General features: G+C 46.8%; 1 long non-coding RNA gene across 1 annotated transcript; it reads right to left on the bottom strand.

Annotated features, from left to right (window-relative positions):
* Positions 1–748: 748 nt before the first annotated feature.
* LOC128843394 (uncharacterized) lies at positions 749–9,629 on the bottom strand. The gene is made up of 3 exons (XR_008446257.1): positions 9,541–9,629; positions 2,232–2,309; positions 749–1,639 (listed from the first exon to the last, which is right to left on the bottom strand). It is a non-coding gene; the product is annotated as an uncharacterized LOC128843394 (long non-coding RNA).
* Positions 9,630–12,599: the final 2,970 nt, after the last annotated feature.

Below are 12,599 nucleotides of genomic sequence, written 5' to 3'. Positions count from 1 at the left end.
TGTAGGCCTCAACTGAGATCAGGGCCCCAATGCGCCAGGTGCTATACAAACACAAATTGTGTTGGTTATTGCTAAAAAACTAAATTTAAGAGTAAAGCAATTATGATTAGGACCTCAATAAGACACAGCTTGGTAGCATTATTATATGCTAAGCTCTGGTCACATCTCTGCACTGTCTAAAGCACACAAATACAATTCAAGGAATTTACAGATTAAAAGGCAAACACAAGACAAGACACACCAGTAGACCTAGAATAAGTGGTACCTTAGAATGTGTTTGTGACAGGTTCCCCCTGGGGTGCCACCTGGAACTGCCGTACTACTGAGCCCACCTGACTCACTAGCCTGGGCTCCCTTTACACTGTACTGCTGTGACAGTCTCTCAAGCCCCCTCCAGCACATACAGGTAGGGACACACCCAGTTGCAGCTACACACAGCTGCTGAGATCAGCTCTGCATGGGAAGGCTCAGCTAAGGTACCTCCCAGTTCCTAATGCACGCACCCCACTTTGGGGTGTAAACCCAAATTATACCATCTTGCACTGCACAGGGGACTGTACAGTGTAAACTCATGAAATTTGCCCCCTCCCTCAATGTGGAGGAAAATATGCAACAGCTTCCTGCCCCCCAGTTATGATTTCCACACACTGGTTTTAGACACAACAAAAACAAGTTTATTAACTACAAAAGATAGATTTTAAATGATTAGGGATAGCAAACAAATCAAAGCAGATTACCTAGCAAATAAAACAAAAATGCAATCTAAGCTTAATATACTAAAGAAATTGGATATGAATAGCAAATTCTCACCCTAATTGTTGGTTCAGGCAGTTTTCAGAGATTCTTGAGGGCAAGCTGCCCTTGCTTGCATCTTAAAACCCCAGATATTCTTTTCACAGGCTAGAAATCCCTCTAGCCTGGGTTCAGCCCTTTCCCTCCAATTCAGTCCTTGTTCCTCAGGTGTTTCCAAGAGTTTCCTTTGTTTGGGGAGTCAGTGAAGAACCACGCTGATGTAATTCCCCTGCCTTAAATAGCTTTTGCATATGGTGGGAACCCTTTGTCTCCAAGCTTGGTTCCTATGCCTTTCAGTGGAAAAACACTGGTATTCTATGATGGAGTCCAGTACCAGGTGACTTGGTCACATGCCCCTATAGGGAAACAGCAACCATGACTTGGAGGCTGTTTATAGCATCCTCCCAGGTAGGAGATTAGCGTCTTTTAAGACTTATAATTCTCCCTAATGGCCCTTCCCAGCCAGCCATCTAGACTGATTGCATTCTGTCTAGTGGGTGTTCCCCAGGTGTAAACACATTTGTAATAGATACATAGACAATATTCTTAACTTCAGATACCAAAATGATACATGCATACAAATAGGATAATCATATTCAATGAATCATAACCTTTTCAATTATATCTTACATGACCTATCTTGCATAAAATACATCATAGTTATGCCATAATCATATCATAACAATATGAAGAATATGGGGCGTAGTGTCATAGTGTTTTCTGTGGCTTTTTTCTTCTTCCTGTAGTCATCCATTTTCCCTTCTCTCTTTCACTCCCCTATAAATAGGGTAGAGAAGGCAAACAAATGGCATGGGTTACTGTGTCGGGCCTCATTGAAGAAGTGAGTCTGGAATGAGAAGAGAAGGATCTTTTGCACTGGGATTGGAAGGTTCCTTGCATGAGGGGAAGCATGGAAGAAAGCATGGAGCCTACACAAGAAATGAAAGGTAACTGGGAAATATTAAGACCCTATAACTGCAAAATGAAATGTGAGCAGTGATGAATTGTGCCATGAAAGAATTCTGCCACACACTTGTCTTCCCAGATGACCTTTACAACAGAACCAGATGTAGCCTTAGAAACTGGATGGCATTTTTCCATTTCCTTCATTTAATTATAAAAATGTAGTTAAGTGTTCAGATGTATTCCACACTGGTTTGTCTCAGAGTACTACTTTGTGTGGACACTGCCAGGTAGGTCATTTTGCTTGTGCCTAACCAATTTACTAATAAATCTGTGTGGAGCTGCCATCTTAGGGCCAATCAAGGAATTACAATACAATGCAGTATTAAGAAGGGACTGATCCTGCATTCCTTGCTTAGGAATGTAGGAACAAGCCAAAGACTGTGTCTGGGCAAGGTTATATCAGACTCAGAAACACCATACTCCAAAAATGGTATTTCTAAAAACAGATTAGAAGCATTGGGTCACATCCTTACCTGGTGTAAATAGCTCCATTGTCCTTCAGCGACCTGTAATGATTTTCATATCTCAGCAGTAAGCCATAGTGCCCAAAGCTAAACAAGATAAAAAATGTGAAGGTTGATTTAGCATCTGTGCTGGTGTGCAAAGCAAACAGCATGCCCACTTTTTTTTCTATGCTTGCAAAACAGATATTATATGAGAGCATTTCTTCAATGATTTATACCAGGGATGAGTTTGGTTAAGTATATTATTATTAATTTGGCACCGACAGTTTGCTCAGCAATAAACACCACATAACTAAAGTCACGGTTTCCATCCCAAGAAGCTTGCAATCTAAAAAGATGTTTTTGCATGAATGATGAACTTGCTTTTCTGCAACAGTGGCTGCACCAAAAACAGCTGCAAGAGTTGCATGTGGCCAAGTTGGGTGCACAGAAACATACATCTTTAAAAATCTGACCTCCATGGGAACAGTACAAAATGTATCCAGTGTTGGTTTTGTGAATTCTGTGCGCACACATGGATGCAGTGGAAAATACTGGGGGCTCATTTTAGGACAAGCTATTTAGGTATGAGACCCTTTGTGTTTCATTTTGATAAAAGATTTCTAGGCCAAAAAAAAGAAAATGACACCAGATTCAGCTCTTGGCAGGCTCACGTTAGACCCCAGGTACAGCACTGGAAATTTTAACGTCATTCTTCATGCTGCATTCAGTGGCCATCAGATAAATTACAGTACAGCCAGTCCACAGTGCAAAGGATAAGCCCAGTTCTGGAACTGTCAGCTCTGGAGAACTCTGCAGCACATATAATCTAGGACGGAGTGGCCAACCTGAGCCTGAGAAGGAGCCAGAATTTAACAATGGACATTGCCAAAGAGCCACAGTAATACGTCAGCAGCCCCCCATCTGCTCCCCGCCCCCCCTCCACTCCCAGAGCCTCCCACCCACCGGCAGTCCCGCTGCCCGTCAGCGCCTCCCCCTTCCTCCCCGCACCTCCCAATCAGCTGTTTTGTGGGGTGCAGGAGGCTCTGGGGGGGAGAAGGGAGGAAGAAGGGCACTGCAGAAGAAGGGCAGGGGGCGGGAAGGAGTGGAGTGGGGGCAGGGCCTGTGGCAGAGCCAGGGGTTGAGCAGTGAGCACCCCCCGGCACATTGGAAAGTTGGCGCCTGTAGCTCCAGCCCCGGAGTCGGTGCCTATACAAGGAGCCGCATATTAACTTCTGAAGAGCCACATGTGGCTCCGGAGTCACAGGTTGGCCACCCCTGATCTAGGACTTTTCAGAGCCCTCTGGGACAAAGTCAATAAGACACAATGTAGTGAAGCTGGCATTCCACATCGTGAAATGGTCATGATGCAATATTGTGACATCATAACGTACATATGTTATCATACAAACATCTCCACATCACCGTGCAGGATCTAGGTTGATGACATCACATCTGCCCTACATTTTTCTTGTGTCCCTCAAGTCTTAACTTGCAGGTAACGGGACAGTTCCAATGGTGTCAGCCCTAACCCATTCACACTGACCTCACAAGCCATTGATTCTAACTACAACCAGCCTTGTACAGCAATGGCAAAGACCAGACTGATAATACATTTGAAATTCCTACTCACAGGGCACTGAGTAAGTGGTAGATTTCTCCTCTCTCCCCCACTAGCATCATGTGTCTCTCTCAGCCGCATTCTTCCTGGCAGCAGTTAGTTTGGAAAGCCTGGCCTACCCCCGTAACCTACCCTTTCTTGCCTCTGTCTGGTGATTTAGATATCAGACAGGGGAGGCTGAAAGAACTTTTCCACACTGACTCCTGGCATTAGAGATCACAACAAAAAAGGTGGGGAATATGGCAATCCCTAGGGTAGGGGGAAATTTGCTAAAGGGTGTTTTTGGTTTCTAAGGGCCACATGTCTCTATCCCTATTTGATGATGAAAATCCCCCCGCCCCCAGAGGATTGAAAGGGGTGTGTAAATCCTGTATAGAAATGTATTTTCTATTCTCCCAGGCCCTTGACACTTTGAACAGCTGCAATGTGGGTTTACTCAGAGCATGTGGGTTCTTTTTACTCAGTTGAGAGATTCCACCTTTCCTTTTTACTCCTGAAGTTTTCAAGGCCAGGTGCTCGGTTTTCAACTGGAAAGTCCTGTCAAAAAGGGGACCTGACCGTGTCTGGTCAGATCTACTGATTGGACAGCCAAAGTCTTGTTGGTGTGGGCAGGGGAGGCTGGTAGGCGCTGGGTCATCACCTAAGTTCCCTCTAAGCTGCATGGCCGCGCAGCAGCCTATTAAGCACCACACAGGCGCTCAGGACTGCGGCGGGGAGAGATGCCTCTCCCTCAGCCCCAGACCTGCAGAGGCTGGGAGAGGGGCTCCTTCCCCGGCCCGAACCCAGCCCGGCCCAGCCAGTACCGAGTTTATAATAGCGGCAGGCCCACGCTCAGAAGGAGCCCCGCTGGCCCGGCCTAGCGCTTCACTTCACTTGCGCTGCAGCCCAGTGGCTGCCAGCGCTGGCTCCTCTCCTCTTCAGCCCCTCCCCGCGCTCCTCTAGGCCCACCGTCACAGGGCTTCTCTCCGCCCCCCTCCACCCGCTCACTCCTCTCAGCCACCGGCTGCTTGCCAGTGACAGGGCAGGGGTGGAAAGGAGTCCACAGTCGCTGCCGCTCCTCCGGGCCAGCAGTGACAGACGGGGAGCCCGAAACCACAGACCGTCACTGGCAGCCCAGACTGTGGACAGACCTGCCGCAGCCAGGGGAGAGGTGCCCCTCCCCGGTCCCGGCCCCAACCCAGCCCAGCCTGGAGTTGCCACGGCCAGAGGAGAGGCACCTATCCCACCGCCCCAACACCAAAACTGCCGCGGCAGGGAGAGGTGTCTCTTCCCCCCAGCTCAGGAGAGAGAGCTGGGGGGAGTCCTCTCTTTCCGCTGTAGCCCCAGAGCAGCCTACACCCCAATCCCCTCATCCCCAGCCCCATCCCACAGCCAGCACCCCCAGCCGGAGCCCTCACCCCTTCCTGCACCCAACCCTCTGCCCCAGCCCGGAACCCCTCATTCTCAGCCCCACCCCAGAGCCCGAGCCCCCAGCCGGTGTCCTCACCCCAACCCTCTGCCCCAGCCCTGAGCCCCCTCCTACACTCCAAACTCCTTGGCAACATCCCCGCCACAGGAATTTTGTTATGTGCACCAATATGGAGATGATGTGTCACACATCACTTCTATAATGGTGCACATAACAAAATTCATTCTGCACATGCATGGGAAAAATTAGAGGGAACACTGGTCATCAGCTGCGCCAGCCCCTCCTCAGCCAGGGCCACCTCCTACCTGCATCAGGCAGCTGCAGCTCCCAGTTCTAGCTCCGGAGGCGATTCCCTCCCAAACCAGGTGGGTTGGGAGGAGAGGGAGAGGGGAAGAGCAGTGAGTGATGGGGGAGGGGAGAAGAGGAGCGAACGGAGGCAGGGCCTTGGGGAAGAGGTGGGGTAGGGGCGGGGCCTCTGGAGGAAGAGGCGGGGCAGGGGAGGTTCTGGCACTGCTGAAGTGTCCGTTTTTTAAATATTACAAAGTTGGTAACCGTAGTCCAGACCCTTGTGCTCGGTCTTTATACGGGACTTTTAATAATACCTGGATCTGGGTTAATATTTCCTCTTCCCAAAACTGCTTTGGACACCAAAGGTTTTATTTAGGTTTCAGCCATGGGTCCTCAGGTTGCAGCTACTAGTCAGACACAAGGACTCCTCGTTCTTTTTGCTGATACAGACTTACACGGCTACCACTCTGAAACCTAGTCAGGCATTGAGCACTGGCTATGCAGAGAAAAATTCAAACCCATCAGAAGCACAGAGATGATCATTAATGTTGCAGTCAGAGTCTTTTGTATATTAGCCTGGTTTCTGAAAATATCTCCAACAGATGCTGGTAGGCCAATGAGCCTCCCACAGCTGCAACACTAGACAAATCCAGGAACTGTTGTTTATTCCCCTTTCACAGTCTGAGTCCTTGCGACATCGCCCACGGTGCTGTTGCTAGGCAGCAGACAGTGTTCTGCAGCAAATGCTGGGGGATTGGTGGGGGGAGAGGAAGCCAGTTGGGGGCTGGGTATTGGAAAGTGCTGAGACAGAGTTTCCTCTCCTTGTCAGCCTCACAGCCTTCATGTTCCAGTCACATAATGAGCCAAAAAGCCAGCCCCTTCGGCTAGAAAAGGAAACAGTTGGATGCTGTGATTAAACAGAGCGTCTGAATTTTATTTCATGGTGAAACTGCTACAGTTCTGATCTACTCTATGGGCATCGTAGCTTACCTCCAAGGCCGGTAAATCAAATGAGCACAGAATTGCCAAATTCACCAAACATCAGCAAAGAAAATGAATCTGTTCTCATTGGACCTGCTTTGCTTTCATGTTTCAGCCAATGCTGAGTCACATCATCTCTCCCAAACAGCAACACAGCATGGGACAGAGGGGACTTACCCACTGCCTTCACCCCAAAGAAACCAGCTTACTGGAGCCTGGTGCCACAGGGCACTGACCTAATGGGACTTTACCCTGCATATGGCAGAAGCTAACACTCCACAGAAAGTTCTTTCCCATCAGACTGGGGAGTGGGCAAAAGGGGGTAGGGGCTGGCTGCAGAGATCCCTCCAGCATGTGTGCAGCCCAAAGCAAGGAAACCTGCCATTTGCAGTTCATCCAAGCTGCTTGCAAATAACTTGGCATGTTTCCCAGTAGAACCAGAAACTGATTTTCTACAGAAGTTTGATTATTCTTGTTGTTAAAACAGAATAGGAAATGAAGGCTTTGTCAAAACAAGTGCTATATTTATTGCTCAGTTTAATTGCTTAATGCACATCTCACGCCTAAGAATTTGATAGTGCTGATTTCCTGTTAGGTCATCCTTAAAAACAAAGCCACATGGAGAAATCACACAACTGTAGGTTTAAAATGTATCTGGCTGGCACACAATTAACTCCAAGAATTAATGCAATGCAAAGACATCGGCCTTGATTCTGGGTTGCATGTGGAGAATGAGCACTGCCGCTTCATGGGTAATTCTGGTGTCACTAAGATACACATTCCTGGTTTTCTAGCACTTTTTACACCAGAAACACACAAGTGCAGACAAAGGGTGCTTTGTGTAACAGAGAAGAGTCAAAGGAATGAGCCGTGCAGCTACACCCACGGTCCCTTCAATTCATTTCCTGGTCTCTGCCTCAGTAGCTCACAGGAGGATTGTCATCCCTGAACTGATCTTCTTGAATATCCTGGTAGTGCATAGAGTGGAGCAGGGTGAACAGGATGAGCTGGGCATATGTGAGAATAGGCACAAGCAGTTCCTACAGTGAATGCTGAAAAAATCTGCACAGGGCAAGTGCCCCTCTGGGAAATCTCTGATTCCCATGCCACAGCCACTGTAAAGTACCCCCAGCATCTGCACTAGAACCACAATCATGTATTCACCTGCAAAGATTCTTACCAACCCCTGGCATCCACTGCCAGGATGTTGAGGAACCTCTTCACACTAGCTCTTTCCCCCTTTCCAATCCTTCCATTAATACAAGCCCTCAATGGCTTTTGCAGGCTCCTTCCATGTAAACATGTCTGACAGAGTGATTCCCCAGGTTGCACGGGGGCAAATGGATTGCCATTTCCATGAACTACATGACAAGCAAGAATCATGTACCAAAAGGCAACATAGGTACAAGAGCTCGAAAAGGGGACACGCCCGTCACTGGCAGACATCTGCACCAGGGCAGATATAGATATGGACCATGGCACTGTGAGATGTTGTTCCTGAGAAAGGTTCCTGTATAGCAGCTTTGCACTTCACGTTACAGCATTACACCTCCCAGCTGCTCTAGTACCACCCTGTCCACTTACATTAGCTTGATCAAGACAACTAGAGAGTAGATGTGGTGTAGATTCTTATTACCCCTGGTTCTTTTTGGCTGGGCAGCACCACTTTTGGAGTTTACTCTTGGCCTCAGAGCCAGCCAGGGTAACGGCAGCAGCTTGCACTTACTTTTCCCAGGGAAGAATCATCTCAGAAGTGTGGTTCAACTCACTAATAAGGCTTAACACGCACTTGGCACAGGCCCAGCTGACAACACATGCTGCGACACAGTGGAGAACTGAGCCCATTCAATTCTGCATAAGGTTAAACCCACCTTGCACTGGTCTTAGGAAGCTTTATAGCCTAGACAACGGGACACAAGCGTAAACTTTACATCCTTGACATGGACGACAAATATGAGTCAGGGCTGTGGCTCCACTAGGTAGTAATGCATCAAATAGCTTCGGTGAATGAATTAGGGACATCTAAAAGGGAGGGGCTGCTCTGAGGCCTATCAATAAATAATATATCTACCCACCAAGAGCAATGGAATGCTTTTATCTATGCCCAGAAAATTACTGTTATCAGTAGCAATACTTATGAGCTTGACATCAAACTACAATCAGAATTTGCGTGTACAGTCAGAGGGTAAGTGTGAGTAATGAGTATGGTGCCAGCTGGCTCATCTCTGACATTACTTTATCAGGTCTCAGCAGGAGCTCTCACGCCATTGCTACCTAGACCTCAAAATCTAGAGTTCATGTTACAGCCTGGAGTCAGAGGGAAACAGCATATCCTGCAACGTCAGCTAATTACTGATGAAAATATCTTGCAAAACCAAAATCTGCCGGTAGCGAAGTTGCTGCCCCAACCCGCCCCCTCCTGGCTGGATACAGTACTGCAGCAACATGTGAAGCAGTTTCCCCAGCTGTCCTTTGGCCTACTCTGGCCATAAGAATGTCCTGGCCATCCAGCCAGACCACTTTGAAAATGTACTATGTAGCCCTGGAAGGGGCTGAACTCTGCAAAGTCAAAAAAAGTCAAGTATTCAAATTAAACCTTCTGGTCGCAGCTCCCCAGTCCACAAGCAGGCACACTCCTCCCCTTGCTTGGGGTTTCTGGCAAGTTCTAGCTCGGCAAGGCCCCATCTTAGGCCTTCAGCTCACCCCTGGAGAAGCCTGTCTGGTCTTTTCTCCCTCTAAGACTTCTTTTCAGGCTGCTCCCCAGGCAGGGGGCATGTCCCATTTTCGCTCTCCTCAACTAGGCTCATACAGCTCTTTACGGAGAAAAAGCTCTTTTCTCCCCCAGCTGGGCTTTATTTTTAATTAGTCCTAGCCCACCCTCCCAGTTCACCCAGGCTGGTTAATTGGCCTCGGGTTAAAAGCCCATATTAAGCTTTCCGCACCTTGTGAGGTAAACACCCCCTCACAGGCCTTTTTAAAAAATCAGCCCAAATGCCTTTCCTCCCAAAAGGGGTCTCCACTAATAAGTATATGCGTAATACCTGCTTATGTTAATAGGAAGTGCACACAGGTATTGGAGGCCAACTTCTGCTCTCCGATGCATGTCGATAGCTCCCAGTAAAGAGTGGAATGGACCCCTAAGCATTTCTCATCAGCCAGGTTTTCTCTTTTAAGTGGAGTCTTGTTTTTCATAATGTAACCATAAGGCTTTGTTCTATTCCCATTGCTCTCTTTGTAATCATCTGTGGTATGTTGAAAGGCATATTTGTCATGTCCCAGCCAGTTTCTTGGAGAAGCAGTCACAGGTCAGGTTAGTTACCTAGTTTATATGTCAGGAGCAGCAGGAATGAATCAAACAGCATTTTTGTGTTTTTCCAGGCAGTAGCTTGACACTCCCGGCCTGGTGCTTTTGTGATAATTTTCAATCCTCCCTACTTGGCTGGCATTATAGCAATTCAAACTGAGAAAGTGCCACTGGCACAGAGCACCAATGTGCCTGGCAAAGACGACTCTTTCAAACTGTCTCCTTTACAGTGGAGGTTGTTGATATCAGCAAGTGGGTAGACGAAATTGACACAGCAAGGTGTGCTCCCAGCCAGAAGATCAGAATGTTTCTCATTCAGAAGAGGCTGGTCAGTGCCTAACTTAACTGATGGCTATTGGGGGGCTCCGCTAGTCAGTATGACCCACGTTTTGAAATGTCTGTGTAAAAGTGTGTGTGTGCTTGCGCACGGGCGTGCACTCTAGCACCCACATGAGTATGCACAAGCCATAATGAAATGGTATGGCATGCCATTCCCTGGGTGCACATGCAACTTGTGTGCCTGCAAAAAATGCATACACGTTTTTCTTTACGGTGACCTTAACTTTAAGATTAAGGCCTAGCCATTTGTTATATCTTTGATAGCTGTTCATGTGGGATACGATTCTCTTTAGTCTTGATTCTTGTCAAGCCTTGGATGAAGCAAGGGGTTGGGATGGAAGGTGGTGGGATAAAGAAAGGAAAGTATATCAGATGTAACATGGACAAAGTAGATTTGACCTACATCAGGCAGACTACTTTACCTGACCTGTACTGCCCTGGGCCTGCTTAGTCCTACTGAAGTCAGTTGTACCACTGATTTAAATGACAATTTGGACCCTAGAAAACATAGACTCCAAAGTAATTCCCCAAACAAGGTGAAGGGGTTGCCATGTTGCCCAATGGTACAGCCACCTATTCTCATTTTGAAGGAAAACAATAGCACCCCAGATATTGCTGGGAGGTCTTTTTATATCACGGTGACTATAAAGCATGTGTGTGCATGCGTGTGTTCATGTGTAGCTGCACATGTGTATCTGAAGATGGATAGAAAACAACTCTAGATGAAAGCAATATCTAATATAAAAACAGCAGACTGTGCAATCCCCTAAGCTCCACTGGATCCACTTAAAAACACCTCCTCTGTAATACAGTTCTCACTAAAGCAGGTGCAAACGCTTTGCTACCAAGAGCAATCTCCCAGAGAGAGGGCTCTCATGGCATGTGTGTTCACGTGCGGGTGGGTCTGTGTGCGAGCAAAGTGTCTCGCTGCTTTCATTTCTCAAAAGAGGTTCATCTGGGGATTTACAGAAGTCTGTTTTCAGGATTTACGGAGGTGACTGAGGTTAGCACGCTCATCCTCGCCACCTTGTCTCTGCATCAGGCGTGTGCACGACGCCTCTCAGCTCCTCTGCCCTTTCTGCACGTTCTCTTTTACTTGCTGATAAGACACAATTGAAGGGGCTACAAGTCTATCGACGTGAAAACAAAACAAAACACTTGGCTCTCAAACAGGAAGCATAAAGCAGAGATGAAGCGAAACATGTTGAACAAAACACTTGGTTTCTAAGTGACAGAAACAAATGTATGTGAGCATGGAACAGCCTAAGCCCCCAAACAAGAAATGGAAAAGGATCAGGTTGGTAGGATAGAAAATAAATCCCAAGGGACAACGTTTGTTATCATTAGGAAACACAGAGTAGCAAATTATTGGCTTGTGCTTTGCTAGATGAAATATTGGCCATTAGGAAGCTCTGCAAGGTGCTTTCCAATCCCTTCTCTGTTGTGGTGTCGCTTTGCAGAAATGCTCACATAGTCCACCGTGGTTTTGAATGGGGGCAGGGAAAGGGAAACACCCTGCCACTCAGATTTGGAGAAGTTTGAACATGAACTCATTTGTTTTGATTTCAAATGTTTCTTGCTAGATTCTCTGGAATTAACCCAAACCTCAGAAGCCATTTTTAGCCAATTTTTTTTAGGCTGGTAAGGACATACCAGACCATTACTCAAAAAAAAAAAAAAAATCCTGTCCCAAATTCTTCTGTGGTATGTAAGTCAAAGTTGTAACCAAGATTCAGTTACCCCAACAGAATAGTGCTTTGTCGGTTATAACTATATATCACTTCTCTATGCATGCGAGAATCCGTGCATATTAGGTAATTTTCTCCAAGTTCTGATAAACACAACTGATTAGCCAGGTGACAAAAGCTTTGCAAGCTCCTTATTCATTTACAATAAAGCACAGTCATGTAAAAACTTCTCTTTTATCACATCCATAACACAAAGCTTCATTGCAAGAGACTTCTATTTGCAACACCCTAAATTCCTGTTTGGCTATGGAAGTATCCCATCCTCCAAGACCCTAAAATCCACTTTGACCTGAAAAGTTTCAGAGTAACAGCCGTGTTAGTCTGTATCCGCAAAAAGAAGAACAGGAGTACTTGTGGCACCTTAGAGACTAACAAATTTATTAGAGCATAAGCTTTCGTGGACTACAGCCCACTTCTTCGGATGCATATAGAATGGAACATATAATGAGGATTTCCATTCCATACGGCTAAATGCAGTGCCTTGCATAATGACAAGTTTCAGAGTAACAGCCGTGTTACTCTGAAACTTGTCATTATGCAAGGCACTGCATTTAGCCGTATGGAATGGAAATCCTCATTATATGTTCCATTCTATATGCATCCGAAGAAGTGGGCTGTAGTCCACGAAAGCTTATGCTCTAATAAATTTGTTAGTCTCTAAGGTGCCACAAGTACTCCTGTTCTTCTTTTGACCTGAAAGGATCTCTCA

The sequence above is a fragment of the Malaclemys terrapin genome, chromosome 9 (genome assembly GCF_027887155.1).
Source record: "Malaclemys terrapin pileata isolate rMalTer1 chromosome 9, rMalTer1.hap1, whole genome shotgun sequence".
NCBI classification, from domain to species: Eukaryota; Metazoa; Chordata; order Testudines; family Emydidae; genus Malaclemys; species Malaclemys terrapin.
The sequence above is the reverse complement of the archived record's forward strand: the minus strand, read 5'-3'. Positions and strand labels throughout refer to the sequence as shown.